Source organism: Pteropus alecto, unplaced genomic scaffold, assembly GCF_000325575.1.
Source record: "Pteropus alecto unplaced genomic scaffold, ASM32557v1 scaffold75, whole genome shotgun sequence".
Lineage (NCBI taxonomy): Eukaryota > Metazoa > Chordata > Mammalia > Chiroptera > Pteropodidae > Pteropus > Pteropus alecto.
This window is the reverse complement of record NW_006440638.1, coordinates 4,680,152-4,697,734: the sequence shown is the minus strand read 5'-3', so window position 1 is coordinate 4,697,734 and position 17,583 is coordinate 4,680,152. Positions and strand designations below refer to the sequence as shown.

The 17,583-nt window shown below is 33.2% G+C and overlaps 1 non-coding gene across 1 annotated transcript; it reads right to left on the bottom strand.

Moving 5' to 3' along the window:
• Window positions 1-16,605: 16,605 nt before the first annotated feature.
• On the bottom strand, window positions 16,606-16,712 carry LOC112484482. The gene has a single exon (XR_003048021.1). It is a non-coding gene; the product is annotated as a U6 spliceosomal RNA (small nuclear RNA).
• Between the last annotated feature and the right edge of the window lie 871 nt (window positions 16,713-17,583).

The following is a 17,583-nucleotide window of genomic DNA, read 5'->3' as shown; positions in this document are numbered from 1 at the left end:
CCCTCGTTATTCAGATATATATTGTATTTAGATATGAAATGCTATGAGGTTTGCAAATTACTTTTAAGTGGTTCGGGAAAATGTGTATTGAAAACTAGCAAATGTGACATGTCAACAATTGGTTATTTTAGGTTAAGAGTTTATGGGTGTTCAACTTACTATTTTCTCAATTTTTTTCCCTGTACATTTTAAATAAAAATTAAAAGTTTGATAATTTTACAGTACCATATAACTAGCATCACCCTATATATGTGAATAAATAAGTTGCTCATTTGAAATTTATCTTGTCACATATATGTCTAACTCATTTTAACTCACATATATAATGCTATTGAACACTAACCTTTTCCCTCTTAAAAGACATTTAAATTGTTTCTTTGAATAATGATATAGTGTGAATTACTCCTTGTGCACAGTGCAGCAATATCTGTTTATAAAAAAAAAACTGCTATGTATCTTTAGCTTTGTTTTGGAGACCGCTCAGAATAGTACACATTATTTTATATTGGTGAGAGATATTGATTTGAGAGCTGCTTAGCTATGAGGCTTTACTTGATGTCATACGCTCCAGGCTTTATTGGGTCATATGCAAGACATGGAATTAATTTTCATTGGAAACAAAACATGATTGTGTGGTGAGTTCTGGACCCCCTTTCCATGTATTTCTGGAATTATTTAGTTGACTTGCAGGCCCTATTGATACCTCTCTCTTCTCCTGCTGTCTATAGTCTCCTTCTTATTCTGTCTGTGCTCTCAGATCAAGGGGCTAATCTTTTAAATAGAAAAGGAACTTTCTTTTCTCACAGGTGTAAAAGTAGCAGTACTTTCCTGTTAAACACTAAAACAGATATTTTCAAGGTAAAATGTATCAAATACTCACTAAATTTAATGTTACAGGGAATCTTTAATCTTGTTCTATTTATGTGGCTTTATTTCATTATTGAAATGCATATAAGATAATTTAAGGCTTAATTTCTCCCTTCAGCAAACAATAACTTTTCACGAAATGCTAATCTAAACAATGAAAAAAAAAATAGCTTCTTTAACATAAAATGGTGCATCACTTTGAAAAAATGTTTGGCAGTACCTCAAAATGTCAAGCATGTAGTTGCCACATGACCCAGCAATTATAGATTTCAAAGTATATACTCAAGAAAAATAAAAACATATGCACACATACACAAAACCCTTACACACAAATGTGCAAAGCAGCATTATTCCTAATATCCAAAAGTGGAAACAATTCAAATGTCCATCAGCTGATGAATGGATGCAAAATTTGTGTTTACACAATGAATTCAGCAATAAAAAGGAATGATGTACAGATACATGCTACATTATCAATAAACCTTGAAAATATTGTGCTTAGTATTAAAAGCCAGTCACAAAAATATGTGTTGTGTAATTCCATTTATATAAAAATTCCAGAATAGGAAAATCTATAGAGACAGCACATTAATGTTTGACTAGGACTGGGTTTGGGGCTTAAGGAGTGACTGCTAATAGAATGGAGTTTCTTTTGGAGGATGGTGAAATGTCCTAAAATTAGATTATGGTGGTGATTGCATAACTCTGTGACTATGATAAAACAAACAAACAAACAAACAAAAACATCAAATTGTATATTTTAAGTGGATGAATTTCATGGAATGTGAACTCAATAAAACTGTTAAAATGGTCTTTTTATGAAAGGCAAAATAAAATATTTTTAAACTAATTACATTATAAAACTATATGATCTTTGCTTATTTTAGATCTTATAAAATGGTAACTTTCATATACTTAAATGAGAAAAACAAGATTAATGTCAGAGATGAGTAATTAAAGCAGACATTGTAGATTTATCTGGAAATGTAGCAATTGTATCATTTATTGATATAATGTTTTTCTGATTATTGTTCAAGCACTATAGTTTATAAAGAGGCTAGGAATTCTTCAGAAGTGCATTTCTTGCTGTTAACTGATGCTTATTTCAGTTTTGAATGAAAAAGAAAAAAACACTGAAATTTTATATATATATATATATATATGTGTGTGTGTGTGTGTGTGTGTGTCAATATTTACAAATGATTGGTTCTGATTTTCTCTTTCAGAAATGGTAATTTGTATGCCAGTTGTATACTGATGTTTTTAATAAATTAAAAGTCTCTTGATTCATGATCAGTTTATATAAAAGTCACTCACTTAGGCCCTTGGGATGCTTTAATTTTTATGCAACAAAGCAGATATATTAAACAAAAATCCCCATGAGGCTTACTTTCCAGGAGTGAAGACAGAATATAAACAGTAAACATAATAACTTGCATAGTATATTAGAAAATAATAAGAGCATTGGAAAAGAAAAAAAAATGGAAGGAAAGAAAGGAGATGAAAAATTCAAGGAGCAAAATGTTAGAGTTGCCACTATTGATATAGGGGAAGCTATAGGAAAACCAGATTTTTGTGTGTAAGTGTGGGAGATCAAGAATTCAATTTTGACATGCTGGTTTTGAGATATTTATTAGACATCCAAATAGAGATGCTAAATTGGCACTTGCATAGATAAATGTGAAATTCAGGAAAGTAATTTAGGCTGGAGACATCACTTGGAAAATGTAAATACTTAGGAGCTGCCATTTACTGGATGAAACACGATACTGGATGAAATCATCAAGGGAGTGAGTGTAGATAGAAAAGAGATTTTGAAACATTCAGAAGTATTATAGAAGAAGAGGAATCAGCAAAGGAGACTGAGGAGCTGTTAATTTAGCCACAAATAAAGAGAATATGATGTCTTGTGAAGAGAGAATGTCCCCCAGAACTGGCCTTCGGATATAACTTTAGTGTTATCAGGAGCTATAATTATAAAGACAACAATAATGAATTGAGAATTTATTTTGTTGTTCAAGTTTAAGCTGCCCACTTTAGATCTTACTGGATCACCCATTTGGCCTCGTTATGTTTATAATTATCAGCTTCAGCAGAGAGATGGGGGTATCTGAGCTAATTAAACAGATAGTTATCAGTTGCACAATTGCCTTACTAGGTTAGGAAACATTGTGGGAGAGAACAGAAAATCAGGTTCAGAGTTGAAGGTTAGGTTCAAGAAGTCATATTATTTTGATTATTAAAATTCATTTTCTACTCTATATTGATGAAATTATTTTATTTAATCAACATAAAATTTCATATTCTAGTCATCCACTTTATGCAAAATAATATTTCTTTAGAGCATTCAAAATGCCCACTTAGTGCCTTTTTTTTTTCCATGCTGATAGGCTAATAATGCAAAGGCTAACAAAAAAGATTCCAGAGACTTAAAACTAATAAAGTATATCACATAATCTTGCCTCACATGCAGTATAGGTAGGCATTAAAGACAATATCTATATCTATCCATAATGGAATAAGAATCAAAGCACATAAAAAGTAGCCAGCCTTAGACAGCTAGGTAGGGGAGTCTGTTCATTTTAATCACTTGAATATAACAGGCTGAGGGAAACACCAATAATGTATGACACTATTATCTTAATGTGAGGCTTCAGGGCTCTCCAAGACTGGAGCCCGGTGTAGAAAATAGGGACTGAATATTAAATGCTCAAGCTTGTAATAATATATGTTTCTTCAGCTCACATTTTCTTGACCTAACAAGTCACTTTCCTATTCTTATTTCTCTAGGCACAAACATATGTATCTTTCCTGGGCCTGGAATCAGAGAAGAACCAAGTGTGTCGAGAAATGCTAGTCTTCAGACCTAAGAGTTTCTTGTGACCTGAAGATAATCAGAACTTCTAAAACTATCTTCCTGTTATATCTCCCTACTACATTTATAAGCTCTCTGTATTTGAATTGAACTGAGGGTGGTGGAGAAAGAAAAATAGTTCACTATAACCCTTAAGAAGTTTGTCAGAAAAAGGAATGGGATGGCAGCAAGAAAAGATAGAGGGTATATAATTTTCTTTAAAGAGAGGCTTAGATTGTCCTTATAACAGAGTATTTTGAATTATTAAATGATGTGCTGTTATTCCTTCTTCTTTCACTATCACATAGGAGGACCTCTCTGCAGTTAGTGTAAGTCATGTCACCCATTGATTTGGAGATGGATAATCAAATCAGAGACATAATAGCAGCCAAATTAAATTTAAATTTATAAATTCAACTTTGAAATTTCATATGTAAGATAGAATAATTTGGGAATTTGGATCTATTTGAGAATAGTAGATTTTTTTTCCTACTCTCAGACTACATTTAGACTCCTTTGGCTGAAGGAATATCAGAGAGAATCCCCACAGAAATAGAATGTAGGCAGAAAGAGAGGACACAGAAGAGAGACTCTTCAAAGATTTTCTGCAAGTCTTGGTTAAAAAATGTCTCAGGAAATGAGACACATCTGCAGTAAGTTGGAGTTTAGCAAAGATGTAAGAGGGCTTAAGCAGAATTTAGAAATATGGAAGCTAAAATTCAACAAAGAAATTGAGGAGGCATGAATAGTAAGCTTACAAGGGCCAAAATGAATTTAGAGAGTATAAACTTGGTGTGAGCCAAGGAGGCTGTGATATGAAAATTTCTCCTTTGTTTCCATAAGCAAGAGAGAGTAAAAGAAATAACGAAGAGATAGTTGGGGACATTGTAGTATAGGTTACATAAGGAAAGCTTAACAGAAAATCCTGGGGCATTACTTTCTTAAAGTCAATAATACTGTCTTACGCAACAGAATGATTATAAGGTAATTATAATTACCTTATACTAAATTCCTGTAATATATCTTTAACATTTTTAAGAAGCAAAAATTTCTGAGAGAAAAAAATCATTTTCCTTAGAATGCCATTTTATAAACTCCTGAACTGTTTATTCATTTTATCATCTCTGGAAATCTTCAAAACCTTTTGGGAATATCTTGATGTTGAAAGAAGTTAATACACTCCACATCCTTCTATGATTTTCTATTAAGTTCAAGTTATTTTACTTAGAAAAAGTAAAACAAGGAATTCTTCTGGTTTCATTCACTTTAACTTGAATCTATGTAGTTTTCCTGAATGACAGTCAGCATGGTATAATTTTAAACACAAATACCTGATGGCCAAACACAATTTACTTGGTGTGTGTGCATCAATTTTCCCAGCTGTAAAAATGACACTTATAATACATATGTGTTAGATTTGTTGTGAAGACTAATTGAATAATATGTCTCATTACTCAGCAAAGTGGCATATAAAAGGCTTTTGACAAATGTGATAACTATTTTTGTTACAAGACATCTTGGTCTTTAGAAGCAGCTATTCTCTTTGGATAAAAATCTTTTTCTTTACAAAAATAATAGAAGGTAGACTTAGTAAGATCTCAGTAGCATGGCCTTCAATTTTCTATCACTGCCGGACTTGTGTCTTTAGAGTTCCAGATGACATTTGCCCAACCTACACTTGAATAAATCCGTTGTTGCATGCACGTGACATTAGAAGGGTGCTGAGATTGACGAAAGAGAGATTCAATTATTAAAACACTGTTCCACTAAATTCAGTTTTCTCTCCCTCTGAGAATCCCACATGCTGGTATTTATTTATTCTGCCTCTAGAACTATAATGAAAAAAGCCTCTCCTATGTTCTATATGGAAATCCTTGAAATAACAAATGTTTAAAATGTTTCTCTGCACTTTTTTTCTCAGGGCAAAAAAAAAAAAAAGCCAACTTTATGCATATGGATTATAGAGTAAAATTTTTATCTTTCGGTAAATACTAATTTCTGAAAACATGATTCCATTTAAAAATACATTTAAAAATGGTTACCCTCTCATTTATTCTTCTTCTGAAATGATATCACTATCAGTCATTCTTTGATATTTGGTAGACATGATGGTAATATCGAGATCTTTGAATAATAAAATAGGAACTCATAATACATAAAAGTTAGCCAAATACTTTGTAGGTTGGTCAAGATAAAAAATAATATACCATTTGTTGGGCAACTATAATTAAAAACAAAATCTTCGCCCAACTTGGAAAACTCCACAAAAGTAGCAGAGAAAAAGACATTTTTTGCTTGTTATTTTATGAGCATTAAATCAGGATGTGATGTGCATCTCAGGCAATCCGCTAAGAGATTTCAGAGACAGTAAAAAGTGTCATCTATTTATGAAGTCAAATATATTCCATTTACATATATGTTTTCAAGACAAACAATGATTAGGTTTAAAGAAAGAGAACTAAAGAGCACTATCATTATACACAGTTTATCATAAATTCATCTCTTTATTGGGGTGACTACCTATAATGATTAATTGGTGTTGTGCAAAGGAAAAATAAACTTCTCATATCTTTATGACAGGAGGTAGTTTTGCAACTGGGAGCAAGGCACCTGAAATGTGGTTCCTACCCTCTCACAGAATTTGACAGTTAGAGGTGCTACCTCCCTTAATTACAATTCTAAGAGATGTCTTTCAGATCTTTGTGAAGGAAATTCCTAGTTTATAAAGCTGGAGAGGCTTATTTAGCTTCTAAAAACATTCACATATTTCAGAGACAGAAAAAGAACTTATCAATACAAGTTTTCTAATATTAATTCTCCAAAAAAAGGAGCAGTCTATGTCTTTATTTTCAACAAATATAATTGTCTCTTATTTTTAATTTTTACCTGTCCTTACATCCTATAATCCACGTTTGATATTATATTTTGGATTGTGTAATTATCATGGAATACTATGAACTGGAGAATTTCATTCTTAGAAACTAGTAAACCCAAGTATACCATGTGCCATGGAGGGGAACATGAGAAATTTGGAGAAAATAGTGAAAAATTGGAGTATGTTGCAGATTTTGAAACTTAAATTTATCCATTAATGAGATGGAGTGGTAGGATATATGTTATAATCTCTAGAGAATCTGAGCACTTATCCTGAGCCAAGAAGGATGAACAGAATAATCTCTACTTCAAGGCACAGTAGAGCTTTTCTAAACTTGATATTTGTAGAATCTATCTTTGAAATTCACACAGGCGTCCTGAAGTTTCAATTAAACAAGCAGGCTCTCGGGATATGAATTACACTATCCTGGTTGGGCAGTGCTGGGCATTCCTCCTTCCTCTCAGTTGGAGTCCCTGAATTCGTAGCAGTTCATATAGCTCTCGAGGAGTTACCTTCTCCTCATATGACAGCTTATTTTCAAGGGCACATATGGGAGCTGTCCTGATTTAAAAGCTTCTGCTTAGGGAAGTTTCTGGTCAAAATGACAGAGTAGTAAACACTGTGCTGCCTCCTATCATGACCACATCAAAATTACAACTAAACTACAGAACAGCCATCACTGAGAATAACCTAAGTCTAGTAGAACAGAGTTCTACAACTGGGGACACACAGAAAAGACCATCTCGAGACTGGTAGGAGGGGTGGAGACATGGAATAGGCCGGTCCCACATTCACATGTGGTGGTTAAAAATTGGGAGAGATATTTTGGCAGTGGAGGTCCTCCTGAGAGGGAGTGGTACCAGGCCCTCACCAGGCTGCCCAGCCCAGGGTTCCAGTGCCAGGAAGAGAGGTCTCCATAAATTCTGGCAGTGAAAACCAGCAGAGATTGTTGCTGAGTGAGATCGAAGGTCATTAGAGTTGGAGTTGTTTCTCTTAAATGGCCCCCACATAGACTTATTCATTGATGAACTCACTCTGAGCTCCAGTGCTGGGACAGCATATTAAAAGGTGCCAGGGACATACAAGGAGGAACTAAATTGTATATCTTCAGGCAAGAGCTAGAGGGTCAACTTTTTCCAGATAGAAGTGCTGGTAGAATTCATTATTCCTTTGTTGAGTCCTCCTTCTTCCTAGAGTGCAGACACTGGTGGCCACTATATCTATGTCTCCTTCAACCTGGCTAACACTGGTCACCCCACCCAGGTGATTCACTGAAACCCTACCTCACCCAACTTGTGCGCACATCCAAGCTGCTTCCAGTGGCTTTTCCATACAAATGACCTGTCTTGACTCATATTGTGTACTTTCCTAAAAATCTTTCAATGATTCACAAAACCCAAACAAACAGCATGTGACCTCAGTGTGCCTCATACCTCTTGGCGAACAGCCACAAGCTTGGCACTAGTAGTATCTGGCCCTAGTTTGTGGTTTGGTCTCTCGAGGCACCTCCAAGTCCAGTACAGGTGTCGACCCTCTGAAGATTACTTGGTAGCTCATACCAGGTGGCTCTGGTGGGGGTGCAGACTATAGCTGAACTTGGCCTGTGTCAGGGCCTTTCCCATGAGGCCCTGAGGCCTACACATCCCATAACCTGCTTTGAACCTTGAAGTCCGCATCCAAGAATGACACACTTAAAGGGCAGACTGGGCAGGCACCAGAGCCCTGCTAAAGTGAATTATGCTTTATAGGTCAGCCCCTGCACAAGTGTTTCTCCACTGTAGTCATTAGCCAGTCCTCACAAATAATTAGTTCATGGGTCAGTTTCTCCTATCGATGTGCAAACAGCAACCGAGGCTCAACTGCAACAGGAGGGCATGGACAACCCATACAAGGGATGTACCTGGAGCACTCAGCTCAGGTGACCAGGGACACTGTGCCACGGGACTTATAGGATGCTTACTACTTAAGGCCATTCTACTAAGACCGAGAGATAGAGCATTCCTACCTAATACATAGAAACACAGGGTGGTAACCAAAATGGGGAGACAAAGAAACATGTCTCAAATGGAAGAACAGAAGAAAGCTCCAGAAAAAGAACTAAACAAAATAGAGAGAAGCAATCTACCAGATGAGGAATTCAAAACACTACTTATAAGAATGCTCAATAAACTTAATGGAAGAGTAGATGAACTCAGTGGGAACTTTAACAAAAAGATAGAAAACATAAAAATGGAGGTCGAAAACAATAAAAAAAAAACCAGCCAGATTAAAGAATACAATAACTGAAATGAAACATACATTAGAAGGAATCAACTAAAGATTAGATAAAACAGAGGACTGAATCAGTAATTTAGAAGATAAAGTAGCAGAAAACAATCAGGACAGCAACAAGAAAAAAATAATCCAAAAAATGACAATTTAAAGGGCCTCTGAAACAATAGTAAGCATACCAACATTCATGTCACAGAGATTCCAGAGGAAGAAGAGAGAAAGCAAGAAATTGAAAACCTATCTAAAAAATAATGACGGAAAACTTCCCTAACCTGGCAAAAGAAACAGTCAAACAAGCCCTGGAAGCAGAGAGTCCCAAACAAGATGAATTCAAAGAGGCTTACACCAAAACATATCATAACTAAAATGTCAAAGATTAAAGACAAAAAGAATTTTAAAAGCAGCAAGGAAAAAGCAATTAGTTACCTATAAGAAAGTTTTCTTAAGAATGTCAGCTGATTTCTCAACAGAAACTTTGCAGGCCAGAAAAGATTGGCAGGAAATATTCAAAGTGACGAAAAACAAGGACGAGAAAGCGAGATTACTCTATCCAACAAAGTTACCATTTAGAATCAAAGGACAGATAAATAGGTTCTCAGGCAAGAAAAAGCTAAAGGAGTTAATCAATCCCAAACTGGTACTACGAGAAATGTTAGAGGGACAAAGGGAGGAGGAGGAGGAGGAAAAGCAGGAGTAGGAGGAGAAGGAGGGGGAGTTTAGGAGGGGGAAGGGGGAGAGGAGGGGTGGAGGAGGAGGAGAGAAAGAAGAGATCAAAAATATGAAAAATAAAATGTCAGTAACTACATATCTATCAGCAATTACTTTAAATGTAAATGGATTAAATACTCCAATCAAATGATCAGGTGGCTGAATGGATAAGAAAACAAGACCCTTATATATGCTGCCTAAAAGAGACTCACTTCAGATCTAAAGACACACAGAGACCGAAAGTAAAAGAAGAGAAAAAGATATTTAATGAAAACAGAAAAAAAAAAGCTAGGGAAACAATATTTTTGACAAACAAAATGACTTTAAAACAAAGTATATAACAAGTAACAAAGAAGGACCCCGTAATCCCACTTCTAAGTATTTATCTGAAGAACCCCAAACCACTACTTCGAAGGAACATGTAAATTCATATGTTAATTGAAGCATTATTTACAATAGCTAAGATATGGAGACAACCTGGGTGTCCATTAATAGATGACTGAATAAAGAAGAAACATGGAATATTACTCAGCCATAAAACAATGAAATCCCGCCACCTGCAACAACATGGATGGACCTAGAGGGTATTATACTGAGTGGAGTAAGCTAGGCAGAGAAAGACAAATGCCTTATGATTTCATTTATATGTGGAATCAAAAAAAAATGAACAAACAAAATAGAAACAGACTCATAGATACAGAGAATATTTTAATGGTGCCAGTTGGAATGGAGATTGGAAAGATGGGTGAAAAATGGGAAGGAATTAAGAAGTACAAATTAGTTGTTATAAAAGAGTCATGGGGATGTAACATATAGCATAAGGAATATAGTCAATAATATAATTATGTGTGATGTCAGATGTGAACTAAATTTATCAGGATGATCACTTTGTAAGTTATAAAGATGTCTAATCACTATGTTGTACGCCTGAAACTAATATAATATTATATGCCAATATTGTATTGTAATTGAAAAATACATAAATTAAATAAGTAAATGAAATAAAAGCTTCTTAGAATCTTTATGCCTCTCAGAGGAGAATATTTCTTGTAACAACTATATAAGCATAGCATCCAGGATCCCTGCAAGGAACTGTTATAAGAGTCACTGAACCCAGGGAAGCTAACACTGCGGAATCTCTAGCAGGAATTTATAGATAATTTATAATTTCATCTGGTCTAATGCAATTTACCAATTTGGAGTCATTTTGTAATGAGCAATGTTGAATAATATGCATATAATACAATAGACATTTTACATTTAACAGCTAAAGATTTAAATTGAAAGTGAAATGGCAACAGAGAAAAGAGTTATGTTAACCCCCTTGGTCCATCGTGATCGTAAGCAAGTTCTTTAACTATTTTAACTTGAAATTACTTATCTCTAAAATGGAGACTACGTCCCTCACTAATATTATAAGCTGTGAAGATGTAAGGAGAGAATTCGAGAGAATCAGTCAGTCCGCAAGTATTTCTCAAAGCTCTGATGATCTATGAAGTTATGATAGTTCAGCTACTGTCAGTAGAATGTTCTCTTCTCTAGAGGAGTACTGAGAGAGGAAACCTAGAAGGATTAAAACAGTGCCCACTCTCAGATCTGGAAAATGTCTTTTCAAAGTTATCTCCTGTAGCAAAGTTGTAGCATTTATGGTTAGGAGCTAACTTGGATTTCAGGTTTCACATGAGTAGTGGGCAAGGTGTGAAGCCAGGGGTGACAGAATTCAATCTGAACCCTACCATGGTTAGTCAAATAGAAACCATGTAATGTACTTTAAATAGACATGAATCAAGATAAATCACTAATATGTTTTAATATGTTTCATATTTGTATAGTGTGGGTGTATTAATAGGTGGTCTGTGTTTTGTCTTCTGTATTTGCTCAGACTTTAAAATGATGTTATGCTTTTTCTTTCTCTTTTACCACCAGCCTCACCTCTTATAACTCTTCTCAACTCTCAAGCTTTTTATCTTACATTTCATCTTCTATGGAAAATCATGTCTAGGTATCCTAGCTAGTTTTGATCTCTTACCTCGAAAGTTGATATCATTTTTATTCAATTTATTCAATCTCTGACATATGACTACCAAATTTATATTTTTTAAAGCACAGGAATATATTTGCAATACATTGTTCTATTAAAAAATTCAGTACTTTATGAATAGAGGCTGAAATTTATGATCAGTTGACAAAAGGTGGTTAAAGGAGTTATGGAAGAGAAGAATCTAAGTCCTTAGAGTGAATAACTTCCTCTCCATCCCAAATTAATAACAAGCTGGACTAATTTGGTTCTTTCTTAATGTGGGGGGCTCTTTGATTTCTTGAAATATTCCTCAATCCTGTTCCTTTTTATGTTGAATTGCATTAACCGCTATAAAGTGTAAGTTTTGCCTCATTATTTTGTTCTTGTCTTTTCCAGCTCTTCCCAACAATAACTGTTAATAAACTCTATGTAAAAATTCAGCCCTGCAGTGTTCTGGAGCCAAGGCAAGAATATTGGAAACTTGAGCTTCCCTAGCTGAATAAATCACGGAGTTTGGAGATATACTTTTATTGTAACATAGTTTTTTATTTTAATTAATGTGTGAGATAGTTTCCAGTAACAACTGCCACTACACCAGAAGAAGAAGCCCTATTTTGAAGCCATGGTACATACTGGTAAGAAAATAAATGTTCCCACTCAAACTAATTTAATTCGATTAAAAAAAAATGTTTCTCTTGTATACTTGAAAGTTGCTAAGAGTAGATCTTAAACATTCTCACCACACACACACACACACACACACACACACACACACACACACACACACACAAGTTAACTATGTGAGATGATGGATGTGTTAATTATCTTGATTTTGATAGTCATCCTACAATGTATATGTATACGAAAAAATCACGTACATTTTAAATATCATGACTGCTTCATTTGTGAATTATTCCTCAATAAAGATAAAAATATATTTCTCTTGCAGCTGCTAAGTAAAGAATTTTTAATTTCCTTTCTTGTTAGGTAGATACTAGACCTTTTAAAATAGTGTTCTTTGGGAAGTATTTCTGGAGACACTGATTCTAGTGGGCTATTTATGTCTACAACAGCTTTTACCTTTGCAGTTCCAAAATTCAATGTAGTTATAGGCTCATATGAATGTTTCACCATATTGGATGACAATTTATTTATTTTTATTTTTTGAAAACCTATTAAAGGACTGAATTCACTACAATACATAACAGTTCAATACAATGATGTTTTATAAGTTGTATCTTAACATACTTTTTTTCTCAATAAAACAATGTCAATAACTAATCAAAACAGCTATCTGTGACTAGCAGTTAATAGTATACTCTATTCCAACAGAAGACAAACCCTGAGTCAAATTCATCAGCAGAATGACCCTTGAACTGGATTAGTTCATGTAAATTCATTTAGAAAGTAAAACAAATATAAATATAAGTATAAATATAAATATACACACACATAGAAAATAGGCTATTAATATTCTTAATGTTAAATACGTCAGAATTTAAATCTGAGACATAGACTATTTGGTCTTATTGGTTACTGGAATTTATAAATTTTCTAACATTATAAACTTTTTACTGAAAGTGCTCTCTGAGAGTATTTAAACTTACAGTTGTGAAGAGTCTTGAGGGGAAGGGGCTGCTTTTCTTCATGGCCACATAGAGATTATGCTTTACTGGAAATTCTTGTTCACTTTGTAAAAAAATTATTTAAAGCAATAATTTGTTTTTGCACTAATGATGAATTATTTATACTCAATGAGGACTGAGTTAATAGATATTCCAAGCACTTTAAATCAGAATTGTTGATATGACCTACTTGAAATAATCTATCATTTTAATTATATACACTATATAACAAAATATTAAGGTGTCATTAAAAATATATTATAGAAGAATATTTAGTGTCTGAGGAATTGGTCAAATTATAGTTAGTAAAAATAAAATTCAGATTATAAATCTCTGTTCAGTGGATCCAACATAATTTGTGTTATATACATATATATGATTCATAGAAAAATAATGATTTATATGAAAACGACAATGGAGTTTCTTTTAGTGAAAAGTTATGGATGATTTTAAAATCTCTTCTGTGTTGTGTTTAGTATTTTTCTTTCTTTTTACTTTTTAATATTTTCAGTTTTTGTTTTTTTATCAAAAATTATACATGGACACAGTTTAGGAGAGAAAGTATTCCACAAGGTTTGTTTCAAAAAATAGCAGTCCTCCTTGAAATTTTCTACTCTTCAGAGTCATCTGCTTTCAACTTCTTTAGCAAATTCTGTGGCATTTCTTTGCACAACTAATCACTTTCTTGTAGTCCTATCTCTTACCTTGTTAGTTTAGGTGTTATAAAACATTATTATTTTTTTTCCTTTACAACTTTTTGATGTCTCTGGAATTATTAATAGTAGCGTTGTTGTTATTGTTTTTTTTTCTGTTTGCTTATTTTTCTAAATATTTCTTACTAATTTAAATTCTCTACAGTTATCTAATTTCGCTCTCTGGTCATCCAGGCATATCATATATCTTTTATTACCTTCTGTCTGTTGTACTTCAGTTTGAACTAGTTGCTCTTATGCCACCCTTGGAGCTTCTTTCAATATTCTCCTGAGCATATCTTTGTCTTGTCTTTGATGCTGGTCTACTGTTAATTATGTCTCTCTCATTTCTTGGTTTAGTCTCCCCTTTTAAGTAGAACATATCCTACAGAGGCATCCTGAAAAAAGATGGATGCTGAAAATGCCCTTATTCTCTACTCACACTGGATTGATCATTGAATTAGACATAGAATTCTGCATTGGAAATTATTATATTTTATGGTGTTGAATGCATTGGTCCAGTGTTTCTAGTTTTTGTGTTGCCTTTGAGAAATATGATGCATTCTGATTCCTGATCTTTTATATCCTTTCTAATTTTCCCTCTAACCCTTTGGAAGCTGCTAAGCTCATCTTATCCAGAGTGTTCTGAAATTGCAAATATGCAATTATCTCATTTTATCCATTATGTGAGTATTAATGGGTCTTTCACTATGAAAATTTGTGTCACTCTGTTCTTATTTGTTCAAAGCAACTTTATTTGTTGCTTTACTTCTCTCAACTGCCTATGATCTCTTTCTTTCTGGAACTCATATTACTCAAATTTTAGACCAATTAGGCTGTTGTCTAATTTTCTTATCTTATTTTTTTCATTATATATCTATTATAATGTTGTTATTTTCATGAAAGCCTTCTCAACTTTACTTCCAAAATTTGTATTGACTTTTGGAAATCTGCAGTCGAATTTTTAACTTTCAAAATTTTGTTCCCTTTCTGAATATTCTTTTTGACAGTGCAATGTTTTCTCTTTCTTTTTAAGGATATTGATTTAATTCTTGATTTTTCCCAATTTCTGACTTTAGAACACAAGTCATCCTTTTCTTTTCTCCCTCTACTTTTCTTCTTCTTTCCTATTCCCTTTCTTCGCCTCCTCCTCTTCTTTCTCCTCCTTCTTTTTCTTCTTCGGTTTTGCTTACTCATCTATCATTTGTCCATGTGCTATCTAGCTTATAAGAAATCTATTGCTATTATTTCCTCTGTTCTCATTCCTGTAGATTTATTTCTTTAAAAATTGTTTTACTGTTGCTTTATTGAATAGTGGGAAAGAATAAAAGTATTCGTTTATTTGTCATGTTTATCTAGACAAATACTCCTGTATTTTCATTGTTATCGATAATAAATTAATTATTAATAATAATTAATAACAAATAAATAATAATTAATGATAATAATTGTACATAACTAAATTATGTTATTTAAAAAATATACCAAGGACAGCTTTTCCTAATTTTTACCTATTTTAGTTTAATCTACAAGTATTCTAAATATTTGTTGAGTCTCATAATGAAACAAGAAAAGTTTCCTTTAAGTCACATTTGATCCGTTGGAAGTGGATATTTATATTTTATAAACAATTGTATTATTATTATTACTATTAATTATTATTGTTATTATATTTTTAATTATAGTCAATATATGATATTGTATTAGTTTTAGGTGTACAATATAATGATTAGACATTTCTATAACTTACAAAATGATCACACTGATAAATATAGTATCCATCTCACACTGTGCAGTTATTATAATGTTATTGACTATATTTATTAGGCTATACTTTATATCTCCATGACTATTTTGTAAATGTCAACTGTACTTCTTAATTCCTTCTTCTCTTTGATTTATCCCCTAGCCTCTCTCCCTTCTGGCAACCATCAAAATGCTTTCTGTATCTATGAATTTTAGTTTTGTTTGTTTATTTTGTTCTTTAAATTCCATATATGGCATTTGTCTTTCTCTGCCTGACTTACTACACTCAGCACAATGCCCTCTATAGGTCCATCCATGTTGTAGATTTTATTCTCTTTTATACCTAATATTCCATTGAATATATGTACCACCTCTTCTTTATCCATTTATCCTTTGATGGATATACAGGTAGCCTCTATGTCTTGACTATTGTAAATAATGCTGCAATGAACATACGAATTCACATGTCTCTTTGAAGCAGTGTTTTGAGTTTCTTCAAATAAATACATATAAGTGGGGTTCCTGGGTCCCATTTTGTCTCTTGTTATAGCTTTTGTTTTACAGTTTAATTTGTTTATTATAAGTATTGTTACTTACTCCAGCCTTTTTTTGTTTGCTTCCATTTTCACGTAACATCTTTTCTCAACCCTTTGCTATGTGTTCTTTCGATCTGAAGTGAGTCTCTTGTAAGCAGCATATGTAAGGTCTTGTTTTCTTTTTTTAAAAAAATATTATTTTTTAAAAAAATTATATTAGTTTCAGGTATACAGTACAATGGATAGACATTTATGTAATTTATAAGTGATCCCTCCAATTAATCTATCACCTATCTTGCACTACACACAGCCATTACAATAATATTGACTATATTCCTTATGCTGTACTCTATAACCTCATGACTGTTTTGTAACTACTAATTTATACTTCTTCATTCCTTTACCTTTTTCAAAAATATGGAACACTTCATGAATATGCATGTTATCCTTGTGCAAGGGACATGCTAATCTTCTCTATATCATTCCAATTTTAGTATATGTGCTGCTGAAGCAAGCACAAATCTGACTTATTCAGCCACACTATCTTTTGATTGGAGCAGTTAATTCATTTACATTTAAAGTGATTGTTAATAGGTATGTAGTTATGGCCATTTTTTATTCCTATTTTTTATCTTTTTTTCCCTTATTCTTTTTAAAGAAGTCCCTCTAACATTTCTTGTAATACTGATTTGGTGGTGATGAACTCCTTTAGCTTTTTCTTGCCTGGGAAGCTCTTTTGATTCTAAATGATAACTTTGTTGGGTATAGTAATCTCGCCTGTTGGTCCTGGGTTTTCATCACTTTGAATATTTCCTGCCAATCCTTTCTGGCCTGCAAAGTTTCTGCTGAGAAATCAGCTGACAGTCTTGTGGGAGCTCCTTTGTAGATAACTAATTGTTTTTCTCTTGCTGCTTTTAAGATTCTCTCTTTGTCTTTAATCTTTGGCATTTTAATTATGATGTGTCTTGGTGTGAGTCTCTTTGAGTTCATCTTGTTTGAGACTCTCTGTGCTTTGTGGGCTTGAATGTTTATTTCCTTTACCATGTTGAGAAAGTTTTGGGTCATTATTTCTTGAAATATGTTTTCAATTCCTTGTTCTTTCTCTTCTTCTGGTATCCCTATGATGAGAATGTTGGTATGCTTGATGTTGTCCCAGAGGTCCCTTAAACTATCCTCAGTTTTTGGATTATTTTTTTCTTGTTTCTGTTCTGATTGAGTGTTTTTTACTATCTTATCTTCTAAATCACTGATTCAATACTCTGCTTTATTTAATCTTTTTTTGATTCCCTCTAATTTGTTTTTCATTTCAGTTATTGTATTCTTTAATCTGTTTTCTTTTTCTGTCTCCACTTTTATATTTTTTATTCTCTTGTTAAAGTTCCCACTTAG